The sequence below is a fragment of the Rhea americana genome, unplaced genomic scaffold (assembly GCF_003343005.1).
Source record: "Rhea americana isolate MKP2758 unplaced genomic scaffold, rheAme1 scaffold_89, whole genome shotgun sequence".
Classification (NCBI taxonomy): Eukaryota; Metazoa; Chordata; class Aves; order Rheiformes; family Rheidae; genus Rhea; species Rhea americana.
This window is the reverse complement of record NW_028187077.1, coordinates 1,405,147-1,420,065: the sequence shown is the minus strand read 5'-3', so window position 1 is coordinate 1,420,065 and position 14,919 is coordinate 1,405,147.

Sequence of the window (14,919 nt, the reverse complement as noted above, 5' to 3'; positions counted from 1 at the left end):
ACCATGTTTTAGCACTTAAGTTTGCAAGCATAGCCAAGGAGAACTTGTGTTTTGTTGCAAAAAAAGAAGTAGAGATTAAGTGGAGATTTTTTTTCTCAAACTGGCATTTTGAATCATGCTTGCAGTGAATGTCTCACGAGTCAGGTGAAGACAGAATGGAAAAAGAATGTAAATAGTGGTATGAAAGCTGATTCCCACTTTCAGGAATTTTTCTATCAAAATGTTAATCACTGGCAGTATTTGGTTTAAGCACTTCTTTATTGTGATTGCTGGTGCTAGTTGCAGAGACCACAGAAAATTCTGTGATAGTGAAAACTAAGACTTGGAGTGAGTAAAGAGCATCTTTTTTTCTGGGTCCTGATTCAGTGAAAAGGCAATCAGAAAACAGGAGTGGTTATTTTATGATTAGGGCCTTTCATACTTCTTATTTAGTCTTTTAAGTGGATTCTTTTTCTTCAGAACTCATCTTCCTTGCAGTATCTCCCACTCCRGAAGACATTTCAGAGAAGAGCCATCAGCTGCCTAAAACCCCAGTGGCCACTGGCAGTCTCCCAGTTGGCTTCTGCAGAGCCTTGACACACTTCTCTCTACTTCAGTTCCCTGCTGGAGCCTCTCCATTTCCTGGAAAGGCCCTTCTCTGCTGCCTGTGCATTTCAGGTTGGAGAATTCCAGTGCCTGAGTTAGTGAAAAGGAAAGACAGTTCCTGAATGTCTCCCGCATGGGCACCAACACACTTTGGCATTTTTTCCCATTCTAACCATTGATAGATATTTGACAATATCTGATCTTTTCTGCCTCCCCTGTGTTCTCCAGATTTTTTGGCTTCCCTGGATGTATTTCCATTCTCTTATCTCCATAACATGCAACTCCATAACACCATGTTTTGCTAAAAATAGCCCTTTTCAAGCTTTCCCTACAGCTTATGTATCTCCATAGCTGGGAGCTTCAGGAGAGGTGGGACAGACTGTTGCAGTTCTAAGTTAACCTTAGGCATGAGATAAAATTGGGATCTATAGAAACATCATCTGAGTCTTGAACTGACTAGAAGTCCTACCTTCATTATTATTGAGACTCCATCTCAAAATGTATTTTATCCTGGAGCTCTCTTCTGTCCTACTATATATTGTAGCAGATCATATATACTCAGATCTTTGATAGAGCTGTCTACCCAAGTGATTCACACTAAGCAAATAACTGATGTGTTCCATATATAATGAAAAGAAAGATGCGGTAAATGAAATTTCTGTGGTGTTTATATATGTGTGTGTATGTGCATATAAAAGCAATGTTATATAGCATATTTCCAAGGGTTACATTGAGAGTTCTCATCGCTGTATTGCATGTGTATTTATTTGTATGTTCTACTGGCATATAAGTGGAAGGCTCTTAATCGTGATGAGGTTGAAGGAGCATATTAATTGCAGTTGTCTTTCAGAAAACATAGATAAACTCTTCTGCCTCTTGAAAGCTATTCTCGTAGTATTTGGCCATCTCTAACCTGAAAATATAAATGTTTTGCTTTCTAATAAACTCCAAAATTCAGTGGGTTTTGGCAAAATGCCATTTACAGTTTAGGGATTTATAGTTTTACCTTGAAACAATAGTCCCTAGCAGCATAGGGATCTAGTTAGATGGAAGTTTTAATCATTATATTTTCATTATTAGTCCATTGACAATTGATGTTCTTGTGCTTGGCTATACTCCAGATATTTCAGGACATGAGAGGAAAAGAATTTGATGAATCGGGAGACAGAAGAAGCTAATGGGTGCTAGGTGAGAAAAATGGAAACACAGCATGTAAATATAAACAATCACTGCTGCTCTGCAAATGTTTGTAACTCAAGCTTGGCTTTATACTGTTTTTCTGGCTCCTCCTATACTGAGCATTGCATAATCCCTGTTCCCAAGAAAAGATCCRGTTGCACTTTATTTGAATAATAGAGTTGAGTGGATTATGGAAAAACTGCATACAAGAATTGTACTGAAGTGGTCCAAATGTCTATTTATAGGGCTCTTAGACATTGAGAGCTTACGCACCAAATGTTGAGAAAATCCAAAATGATGTAATTTTTCCAATCAGGCTTTTAAAAAGCACATAATGGTACATTTAAATGTTACAATGCAGAGGTTTTCTAAAAAGCACTCAACCATTATATTTTGATTATTTAACACTTGCTTTTCTATAGGCCAACCAAATACAAAATTTTATAAATTAACTGGGTGTTGTATTCCTGATTACTTATATGAGTATCAAAGAAATCATTTTAAGATTAACATGCAAGCTCTCCTTTGGGTGTCCTTCTGTTATGTGAAATATGATATGCACATGTGGATTCTTCAGCTCTAAACTAAAATCTCTCTGTAACATAGAATCAGGTTCTGTGCATAAGTCTGTCCTAGCTCTCAAATACTATTTTAAATCTACCTCAAATACTATTTCCTGCCTAGGCAGAGTCTTTTTCTAGGGTACAGGAGTGTTGTTTGTGTAAAGTATGATGTGATGGAGGAGCTAAGGCTTTACATTTGACGTGACTGGGATACTGGAAAATGGAAGAGATTTTAGGAAAGGGGAGGAATGGGCAGTATCTCTCTTAAGGTGAAGTTGCAAGAGCAGCAGCCCTAAATGTCAGTGACTCAATGAGAAGAGAAGCGTTAGTGACAAGAAATTTTCAATTCTGAAGCCCCATGGTTGGTTTCTTGCAAGGCAGATTGACGGCCAAACTCCCTGCTGACAGTGCGACTGCCAGCTTCTGCAGTGGGAAGGCAGCTGGGATGATGTTTTCAGTGGTGGCATGTAGCTGGAACCAAATAAGCATAGTCTGAGGTTGCTGTGCCATACTGTGATGTTGCGCCACTGCCATTTAAGGCTGCTGCTCTTGCAACTTCACCTTAAGCAAGGATGCTTCTTTTAAATGTGTAGTCGTAAGGTAATTTGACTGCCAGCTTCCCTGATGACTCTGCTTCATAGGTACATACTTCCATCAGGAGAGGGAAATGTACTGCTGGTGACAGGTAAATGGGCAACTGAATTTTTCAAATGTGTGCTCCTAGATTTCGTAGTAGATATATCCTGCTTATTAAATCTAGCACCCCAAAAAGAGGATCTCTGAGTAATTTCCCCCATCCAGGATTAGATAGGAAAGATAGCTGCTTCATAGGGTCAGGTGAGAGGAGTTGCATCAGAGCTTTTTGGGGGGAGAAAAGAAGAGGAGACATGTTTAGGAGGGATTTTTGTGTGATTTACACACAAAAGAAAGGCTAGGTGGAAAGGACTGGTGGAAAGAAAGGCTAGGCACTGAAAGAACACCTGAGGAGGGGGAAACAGAGTGGGAGAAGACTGTGTTTGCTTTTCCTGCTTGGCAGGGATTCAAAACAAAAGTGAAAATGTATGTAGATGGAAATCAGGATCAGCACTGGATCAGGGATCCAGTGCTATCTCCAAAAATAGAATTTTTAAGAAAATTGTGAAGAATAACATTTTTAAGGAGTGTAAAAGACAGCATACTGTCTTTCTTTAAAGTAATTGGAAGATGGTCCTGGCTGTCCTTTAGCTCAGCTCCAAACAGTTGTTTCGGGTTTAGTGCTTCTCACAACTTTTGTCTGCTATGTTGTGAGATGAAAAATTTAGAGCAGTGTTGCACATTTGGAAAGGTGACTAAAAATAGCACGGTTGGTGAACTGATTTATTTCCCAGGCATAATCTGAGTCACTGCTTTCATTGAGTAAAGTGAAGTAAAACAAAACAAAAAAAAAACCTATTTGTTCATACTAGAGAGCCAAAATAACTCTAGAGGAGTTGTATTATATATATATACATACATATATATATTTATACACACATATGTAATATGTAATGTTTTAATATATRTATGTGTGTGTATATATATATATAWAAATGTTATATATAAAAGAGTGTCTTTCTGATCATTCCTTAGTGGAAAGAAGTGTAAAATTAGAGACTGTAAATATAGTTATTTTGGACATACATATGGATATACATACTCATATTTATAAAAGCAGAACTTAGGTGTAGTTCCTCTGTTATCAACACAAATCTTCAGTTGCATAATCCTGTGCTAGAATAGTTAATCTRTTTGCTTTCTGGTTATGCCAAAGAAAACAATTTGAGTATCTCCTTTCTTAGAGTGACTATCCACAAATACTAATTTTGTCTGAGAATAGCCTTTTACAGAAAGAGACCCCCCAATTAATTAAAAAGAATTATGTTTTGTCTTGAGTGTTAATTCCTATGCTTTATTTGCTGCTCACTGCCTTTACCATTCTTTCTGTGATTGCAGCTCAAGTGATGCACATACCATGCATTTACTATTTTAAGGGAAATGGCAAAGAACAAAATTGCGTATGTGTAGTTCCATATCAGTATAATGTTATTGGTTCCCTTCAGGATGTTAATTAGACTAGTACTTCTGCAGCAATATAAATATGCTTAACTAGATCAGCTTAATTAACTGGCAAAATCTTCCTAGTATAAAATTATTCCTCAGGCATGCCTTCCTCAAGGTACAGGACCATCCATTTTGAGTACACCACTTCTCACACCCTTCATCTCTTGCCTTAGTTTATGTAAGCACTGTTTAAATAACCATACCAAGCTTAACATTCAAGTTCTTACTTACTTTCTGGAGCCATTTAGTTGTGACAGTAAGCTGATGGCTGCCAGAAGCCAAGAAACTCGGATGTAATTGGCAGTAAGAGAGCTCTACTAGAAAAGGATCCCAAATCTTGCTTTTTTTATCTGAAGTACCAGGCAATTAATTAAAAAAAAGTTGGGTGGGGAAGAAGGTTTTACAAATGACTCTGGCTTTGCAATTGCTCTAGCCTATAGTTTTGAAGTATTAGACATATCAAAGCCGTGGTGTAAGTAAGGTTGACGGAGTTGCCAAACGTCACATCTGTAATTAGTATACTAATATGGGAATGGCTTACAAACTCTTTTCCAGTGACTGATCTTAGGACTGTTCCCAAGCAGAGCTCTAGAAGGACTTTCTGCCTTCCAGCTTATTCACAACCATTCATAAGGCCAGTGTAAGGAAAGATGAGCTTCAAGGCCAGGAGAAATACTACTCCTTACTGCGAGTCCCTGGTGTGGTGTTTGGAGTTGACGGGTGAGGACAAATTTTATTACTGGAGCGCAGTGAATTAATTCACTTGTAATCCAAATAGAACATAATGCATATTGATATGTCATCCTTACTTTCATGAGAGAGAAGTAAATCATTGAAGAAATTATTAGCTGTGCAAAAGCTGGAGAAGTGACTTGGTCACCTCATACTGAAGAAAGACCTGCCAAAATATAGGAGCTAATTTAAAAATGTGTGACTTTTATCWATGCCAAGAGGTGCTGCTTTAATTAAGTATGTTAACTTAGATGTAAAATGGAACTTTAGACTGCCAGAGGGCTTGACACTTGAAATTTAACACATGGCCATGATGTGGAGAGGCATTATACAAATAACATTAATGTTCCCTGCCCTCCCTCAAATGTTCATATCTATCTTCCTCAGCTCACAAGTTAAAATAGGACTCGTTATGAATTCAGTTTTCTTTTAAAAGGCCAGTCAAACTGTTTTCTTTGTTTCGTGTGTTGCTATGAGCCACTACCACAAATTCAGATTCTTGGATGAGAATTTGCAGATGCTTTTGCTGATGTGTGTGTGTGACAAGATGTTCTGTGACTGATACACTGTTCTCCGCTACAGACCAGGAGACTGGAGGGGGGGGGAAGTCGTGCTTTGCTGATAAATTAATACAGGAACAATCCTTTTTCCACTAAAAACCTCAGTAAGGTTTCCATTACTTTGGGGAGCAAGAGGCCCAGTACTCAAGAAACAGATTATTTCACAACTCTTCTGAGTGCTGGAAAAGGGTGTCTTTTTGATGATTTCTTAGTGGAAAGAAGTGTAAAATTAGGAACTGTAAATGCTATTGAGGAATGCAACCTTCATTAAAAGCGGCTCTTTCTCTGATGAGCCTGTAATAAGCCCCAATGGCAGCTATCTGTTTCAAGAGGAATTAAGTACTTAATGATGACCTGGAAAAAATTTGCTTCAGAGATGCAGTAGATTGAGCCATCCTTTCCACTGAAGTATTTGATGTGGAATAAGAGCCCAACATCCCTAGTAGTTAAAGGGTATCTCCTGCAGGGAATATCACTTAGAGAGAACGGTCAGCTTTGGGGCAGTCATATCCAGTGGTATTAATCTGTTCTTATCTCTGAAACTGCAAGTCCGTGGAGAAGAAAGTCTTTTGTTCTGTTTGTATAGTGTGTAACAAAATGAGACCCTGGATAATGATTAGAAGTCAGAATTACTGTAGTCATGTATAGTGTTTGGGGCTCATTTAAGATTTGGCTCCTTGAGCTTGAAAGGCATTTCCTTGATTTAGAAACCTGATAGAGCTGATGGAATTTGCCTAACAGCCTCCTGCATTGTTTGGCCATACAGAAYTCCCACAGATTTGGTCTCCATAAGGTTTATGGCTAGAACACAATAATTCTTGGGGGGTAGCAGCAAACCTTGACAATGAACACAGTAGCTCTTTTTTGGAATACAAGGTAAAGATTAAACCACTGTAGTTATAGTGTGCCAAGTAGAGTTACCAGTAGTGACACAACATACAGTGCAAACTTAGTATTTGAGCAGAACGGTTCTACATATAAACCAGCAGCATGGAATGAATATCGTCTTTTTAAATAATCTGGAAATGAAATGAGACTGCAGAGTATGTGTGACTTTATTGCTGCAGACTTGAGGAAAATCCTTATCTCCTCTGTTTGATTTTGGTTTTTTTTTTCTTTTTTTAGTGGAAACTTAAATTGCTTTTTTAGAATTACACTTTCAACTGATTTTATGTCTGGCTCTTCTACTCTGTTTCCTTGTGAATCCCCAAAATTAGTAAGAGTAACATTTTAATTTGTAGTGCAGTAGGAAAGAATAACTTGACTTTTTAAAATGTAATAAACAGTGCAAGTCCTGGAACAAGTACAAAACCATCAGACAAGGTGAAAGCCCCCAGAAGAATACCACTATTCAAAATGTCTGTGGACGTCTGCAAATATTGCCAGGAGCTTAGGTCTTCTCCTTTTCCTTTCCAAACATGTGTATTAGTTTTTTCTTTAAAAATGCATACTGTATCCTTGAACTCTCCTGTGCTCCTAGTCAAAGAAGGTAGTATTTCATTTAGACTGGTTGATTCATAGGTAAAATAAAATCTGTGAGACATTATTTTGGTCTTGGTTATTTCCTTTTGTGATATTGGATGGAAAACAGTCTTTTTGAAAAATTTAAGCTTTGAAAAACAGCAAAAATTTCTAGCTCTTGATTTTTATTTATTTATTTTACCTTGGGCTGTAAAAATAAACTGCTCTTGCTTATGCTTCCTTTAAAATGTATTCTTACCATATTTTGCTTCCCGTGTTTACAAACTCATTGCTTTCAACAGAAATCCTGGGTAAGTACAGCAGGTAGGTTTTGACGTAAAACATCTGTCTGGAAAAAAAAAAAGTCCTGGRGAGAAAATACCCTTGAAATTAGCTGAATTGGTATCTTAGGAATTTCACTGTATTTAAATCTGTTTCTAACTGATCTTTTTTATTACTATTGTTATTTGATTTCACCTGTCATCTTAAGATCTGTATGCGCTATACAGCAAGTTTTCTCTGAATATGGTCAGTGTTGCTCTGAGTTTCTCCTGTGCTTGGGTTGTCATCCCCAGCAGACTGCTGGGATGGCTCAGTTCCCCAGAGCAGCTTTGGTGGATTTGGCCCTCATTCAGCAAGTATTCTGTACCATGCCATTAATAATCAGGAAAATAGTCCAGTCGGTTATCGTACTCTGTGTCTATCCTGAACTGTAGGACCCACAGTAAAATGGGACTACTCTCCTGCATGGATGAATCATTGTACATTTACTTTTAAGCCCGCGCACATTGCTGTGCTGATGCCTCATCTTAAGGACAGAAGCTCAGTAAACCCACTAAGGCAGCTTTTTTTTTTTTTTTTCGCCTTTTTCTATTCTTTCATGGCAGCCCCTTATCTCTTTGTGTTTTTTTTTCGTTGAACTTGAATTGAATTGAATCTTTCTTACTCTTGTTGCTTGTGCCACAGAATATCTGCTTTAGAGACAGATCAAAAAAGTTTTAATTTTGTGAGGGATGCCTGTCTACAGACTTAACTTTCCATAAGGTCTCCAGTTTAAATGAAGGTAGATAAAACTCTAATATAACACAAACTGGTGTGTATGCATGTCTCTAAATGTATATAGGATGACTTGCATAAATATGCATAGCAGATAATATTGACTTCTTCCTTAAAAATGAATGTTTGCCATTCTTTTGAGGTCAAAAATGAGAGAGTGGGAGGCACTGTTTAATGTGCCAACTGTCATCTTGGGTGAGCAAGTCCCCTATGTATGAATGTCACAAGCAGAGGCTAATTTTGTAACTGTGCTGTTGCTGGCAGCCTAAAAAAGGATTCTTTGTGGCTCTGGGACAATTATTTAGTCTTTATTTGTCCTGATATCACTGTTGATTACAGCCTGGATTTTGCTTCACTGACCTCCTGGAAAAAGGAATCACAAGTGGTATAGGATTCATTTTTAGATTGCTTAATTGTAGCAGGGGCCACCAACTTTTATTAGCTGATAATTTCACGTTCATTAATTACTAGAAATCAAACAACACATTTTCTGCAATGGAAGTTGTCTCTACTTGAGTAGTTGTTCGTACTAAAAAGAGAATCCTTCCTAGGCCTGCAAAATGTATGTGGAAGCAAGGGATTAATAAAAAAGATCATAGGCTTGTGATCTACTCTCTTAAATCATTTTCAACATACCATAAATGATCCTATCTTATTTTCTTACAATCCCTTCTATATTACGTTTATTAAGAAATCCCATGAGAATGGTTGCAACAGATCAAAAAATGAACTCCGTTTCAGATCACATTTAAAATTGGCAGGAGAGTGGGGGACCTAAAGCCAAAGCTCACAGCATTCTCAGATACAAAGTATTTGGGATCAAGATCCCAGTGTTTGCCTCTGAGAAGAACTTGGGCTGTTTGCTGCAATCAGTCAGGACTTTCCAGTCCTGTAGAAGAAAATTCACTGAAAATGGAGTTACTGTAAGACAAAGCCACTGTGCAGCCTTGTCGTGAAGGCAATACCAGAAGTAGATGGGACCATTTCCCTGACGGTACGTGAGGTAATATTGTAAGTCAGGCTACAGAATGCCATGAGTCAATTTTTTGTTGTTTTAATATGTGAGTTGATTACCAGAGGTTGGTTATTGATGGTATTTGGGCCATCTGTAGGGACTGTATGACCCCTTTCAAACTGCTGGGTAGCCTGTAGGGACTCCAGTATACCCTTTAGGGAACTGCCTACAGGTTTTTTTTCAGCTTGGTAAATAGCAGTTTCATAAAGAACTACAATGGGGAAGGATGGACATATTGTGCTTCTTCCCTATCAGGAAGAAAACCCCTATTCTTGTTTTTCTAGTCCTTGGACACTTTATATCTTTTGTTAACCAAGTAAGTCCGCACCTCAGTCCTTGAGGTATGTCTTTAAAGGTTGATTACTTCAGCTGATGAGCCAGCTCTGTGCCTTACAGCAATGTTTGAGGCAGCAAAGCTCCACAGCACTATAGCGGTCTAATAACAAATGGCAATCCGTTATGAGAGTTCTTGTAGTCACTGCAATTAGAACAGATAATCTCTTGCTATTTCATAAGACATAATTCTGGAGGTGTTACCTATTGCTAATATCTAAAACTATGCTCAAATATTTATATACAYATATATATAGCAGCTTTGCATTAATCTGAAGCAACTCAGTTCCACAATAAATTCTTTTGGAGGTAAGTAGCCACTTGAAGCCTAAGATTGTTCCACTGTTGTTATTGCTCTCTTATTTCATTTTTAAATCTAACAATAGGTTCTCCTCCATACCCCCCCCCAAAAAAAAGCGCAAGAGGTAAATGCAGACCATTTATGAAACAAGAACAAATTTTTAAAAGCTGCAGTGGTGCTGATCTCTGGGCACAGAGCCATAACATAACTAAGAGTTCAGCCAGCATGGTACAATTATAAATAAAACATCTCTAAATAAAACAAAATCTGAATTTAAAGCAAAACAGAAATCTATCAGAGCTCTATTAAATGCTTCATAGTATTGAAAAACATTAACTTCAGTTTTAAAAATAACCAGCTATCCCCCTGTATCCTCTAAGGCTTGTGGTTTCTGCATATGTTCTTGACTAGTGTCATTTCTTAGAGAGAGGGTACCTCAACAGGCATTGGCTCAGATCCATGTATTAGTCAAGAGAGACTCCCACTGAGTTCAGGGAGATTTAGAATAAGCCTGGAGTCCATATATTTTTTTAGAGGCACTAAGCACTGGTACTTGATATTCTGCATTCATGACATATATATATATATATATATATGTCCCTCTTATTCTAGAAGACACTATATCTGGTTCACATCCACTGGATGTATTTAAATAAGGTGTCAAGATGATGATATTTTAAGGCATGATCCTTTTACACCTAAACTAGAACACAGTGCCTAATATTTTCTAATTTCCTGCAGTGTTTATTAACATATCACCTGTGTTTTATCTAAAGGTAAATTTTCCGTGTAATGTTACACAGAAGCTTGAAGCCAAACTGGATCTGATGGTTCTTGGTATGTGCTTTCCTACTGCCCTGAGGTAACTACTCTTTCTGCAAAGTCATCTCAGTATTTATAACAATAAATTATATTATTATTCACTGCTGTATTTCCAGGAAAAGCAGCAGCAACAAAAGGAACCAACTGTCTGTTACTGGGAGAGAAAAGACAGGAAAAATGTTAAATGTCATAAATTGGTGAAATAGCTGCTGACATAGTATTTAAGATTACTGCTGAACGTTTTGTGTAAACCTGATTTAATTTTTTACACGTGTTCTGATCTTTCGCAGAATAATGCTACCCTCCCTTTTAGAGCTTCGATCTGTGGTAAAGCAGATCTGTCTTCTCTACRAAAACATGAGTATACGTTAGAATTGAAGATGACTTTATAACAAAACAAAATTCCCCAAAGATTAAATAAAGTTTTTTTTCATGTACTTCAGATCAAGTATGAAGCTGTATAAACTAAGTAGTTTATCATGAAGATTTTAAACAGCTTCAAGGAAATGGTTTACTTGACCAGTCAGATACAAAGCGGTGCACCAGACAGTACACAGTTTTTGGAACCTTAGTCTTTTTTAAAAAAAGAAAACCAAAAACCTAGTAATATATTTAAAAATCAAAAATGAAAACTTTATTCCTGTCCCACCTATAGATATTCCCAAGTTTATAATCAGTTACTCAGAAATTTTGAGTAGGAAAAATGGATTTTTACATCTCAGAAGTGCAAACCAATGGCTTTTAAGGGAAGGAGAATCAGGTGGGTTTTCTGTGGAGACAACAAGTTAGCAAAGATGACTATGATGGGCACAAGTACTGTAAAAATGAATATAATAAGCAAGTTGATAATTCAAGCTTTTGTAGTTGCTGATTAGATTCTTTTGTTTTCCTCTTACGGTATCATTATAGAAATAGGGATGAGTTATTTCTGTACTTGGTTTTGGAACTTTAATCCTACATTTTTCTATTTTCAATAGCTATGAATGGGTATGATTTATTTTCAGAATTTTTTCATGTGCATTGTAAGCTTTGCTTTGATCGTTACGGCTTTTGTTTCCAAATGATTATATACCACTTGAAATTTTCTCTTTTGCGATGAATAGAGAATCTCTTTCCTTCAGCTTTCCTTACTATTTTTAAAAAGGCGCAGAATTCATAAGATAGTTTATCACCGTTCACTTTCCTAGAAAGAGCAGGAAACTGGAGCTTTGAATCTTAAATAATGTTTAAAAGTGGGGGGGGAAGGTGATGTAGTGTAGAGAGAAAAATCACATTGGTGGTCCTGCTCTGTATGTAATACTGAAGCACTGAACAGAAATGTATATCTTTACTAGAAAGGCTGGCTGGCAGTTGTTCTCCATGCTCTCTTGTCCCTCCGCATCTCCCTTGATTTCCCAGGTGTGTTGARTCAGCAAGTCTTAGCACTGCAGTCATCCAGTCTGTACTTTCTGGCTCTCTACCATCTAAAAATTATTCTCTGGACAAACTGGATTCTGAAGTTTTTTTGTGTTCCTCATAGTACAACATGAACAGCAGCAACCCAGGGCTGCTGTGCTTAGTCAACTTAAAATGACAACTGCTGTTAATAAAAATTAGAACATGTTAATGCCAATTGCACTGCTGATTCTTACGAAATAAATGTCTGCTTGTTCACTGGTCACTTAATTAAAGTAACATATAGACTATCAAGCAGCCAGCAACTTCAATGACTGGAGAAAAACTTAGAATCTGACTAACCTTCCCCACTTAAAACTCTCTGGAGACAATTTGCTGAGATTTTCTACTCTTCAGTGAATAAGAAATGCTGAGTAAAAGGATATTACATAAATTGGCTGACATTTGCAGTGGACTAGCTAATTGTCATTGCCTTGTGTGTGTGGTGGTTGTGTATGTGCATGTGTGCCTCGTACTGTCAGTGAGCTCCTGACCCACTCCCCTCTGCTCCCAACAAGCTGTTGTGAGACTGAATTTTGTGGATTACCTAAGAAACAATCCAGGAAAACATGCTGAGCTATTCGGAATTTACCCTCAGCACTAACCTCTTTCCTCCACTGTATCATATACTTGAAAAAAAGATGTGTTGTTTTTGTTTTTTGGAGTGCTGGATTGTGTCTCATCTTAAAAATGATGTCTGTCTGTCTGTCTTGGGGAGAGACATGGGTGTGCCAGGAAACTTTTGTTTGCTTTTGCTTTCCATGGGCTGTGGCCATAGTCCTTGGACTCAAGTGAAAGCAGGGACTCTTCTTTCCCTAATCCTTGGGAACTGGAGTTTAATAGGGTAATAGGGCATTAAAGGGGCATAACAGAAAAGTTTTTATGGCTGTATCTTTACCCTAACCCACAGAATGGTTGGAATGCGAGAGGGTGCTGTGTCTCCAGAAAGGGTTAGCAACAGATAAAATGTCAAAGAAGAATAGTCATTCTTTTCTTTCTTCTGACGAATTATTTGCCTTAAGAAGTAATGTTGTGGAATTACAGCTGGTTTTCAACTATAAAGTTTTTATGACTGGTGAAGATGCWGTCACTTCTAGTGAGACTAGATAGAATTCAAAATGATAAAATATGTTCCACTGAAAGAATCAATATTCCATGCATTTCAATATGAACATCATTSATTTGTTATATGCAACTCTCCTCTGAGCTGTGCTAATTCTTAATACTGCTTTATATCCTTGCTCTTTTGTAAAGACCTTTTCTCAGCATATTTTGATCTTTTTTCTTAAAATGCCAGCAGTACTCTATTTTACAGTTTTCTTATACTAGTCTGAAATGGTACAGTGTGACTTTAATACATGTGATTTTCTGTTGTGGCCTAGAACCTTAATCCTGATTCCACTGAGATCTTAAAGCAAAGGCCTGTTTTTGTTGTTGTTGTTGTTTTGTTTTGTTTTTTGTTGTTTTTTTTTKGGGGGGGAGGTGCCGTAGGGAGAGGGTCAGCATTTGGGATTAGACCTCTACACTTTGCATTTACTTTGTCTTGAAGASAATGCCTTTAAAAGTGGGGAAATTATTAACCCTTTGGAGCTTGATCTTCTGCAGGTTGAATTAAGTGACAATGTTGTTAACTGCTATAGAGCTTGAATTACAGCTAAATTACTTTAGTCTTTTAGTGCCACTGCTTCCATATGCTAAGACTAATGGATCAAATTCAGACATGAGATAAGCAAATGCATCTCCTCTGTTTATACTCATTTGTACCGCATCTGAATTCTAGCCTGTTCCATGTAGTCAACTAAGCTAATTGCATACAGTTTGTTCCAGTCTTTCATCTCATTGCTTGCAGCGTTGTTTGCCTTTCTTGCATGTAACCATACTGGAAACAAGCCACAAGTTTCAGAAGCAATGAAATTGTGCTTTCAATTATCCCCCAAGGTAGTAACTCAAACACCATAATATGTGTATGTAGTGTGTATGTATGTATATGTATGTATGTGTATATATAATATATATAAAAAAGCACACAAAGTTGACATAAAAAGAGAATTTAAGAAGTTAGACTATTCACTGCTGATCTATTTTGTATGAGAATGGAAGAACAAGGGTAGCATGCTTTACTAATTTTAACAATCAAAGCTATTCAACTCTGTCATCTCCTAATGTGATTTAGTAACACACATCCTACAGCTGTTAGACCACTACAGAAATGTTATACCTTGAGGAATATGGCAGCCAAAGAGTATTCACCCCCTTCATAAAATTTCAGGGGCCTTCCTTCACTTCGTCTTCTCAGAAAAATTACTTCCATCTGCTAAGCACAACTGTTTTAAAAAATGAATAAAAATATTAATTATGCTGCTACAAAAGTGAGATCTGATTGGGAACTCCAGTGGCTTAAAAATCAAATGACATTATGACTGATGGAAAGAATCCAGTATTTTTAAGGGAGTTGGCCTGAAGTTTGAGACCTGAATTGACTAAATTTTTAAGGTGCTCAACTGAGGTGGTTTAATGAGGCCTCACTTGAAGAGCGTGAAGGATGGTGTTGTCTGGGAATCACTCTTTTAAAATTGTTAGTCAAAATGAAGATACCCTAAAGTAATAATTTCTCTAGGAAGTTATGCTCAAGATAAGGAAGGTAGAAGTTTAAGGAAAAATGTTAGAAAAATTTCATTTATTAGAGTCTTATCATCAAGCTAATAACTCCAGTGAAGTGAATTTAACTATGGTCATCTCCTAAGTTTGAGAACAATTAAATAAGGCTCACAAATAGGTCTAAATTGACCAATCTAACAC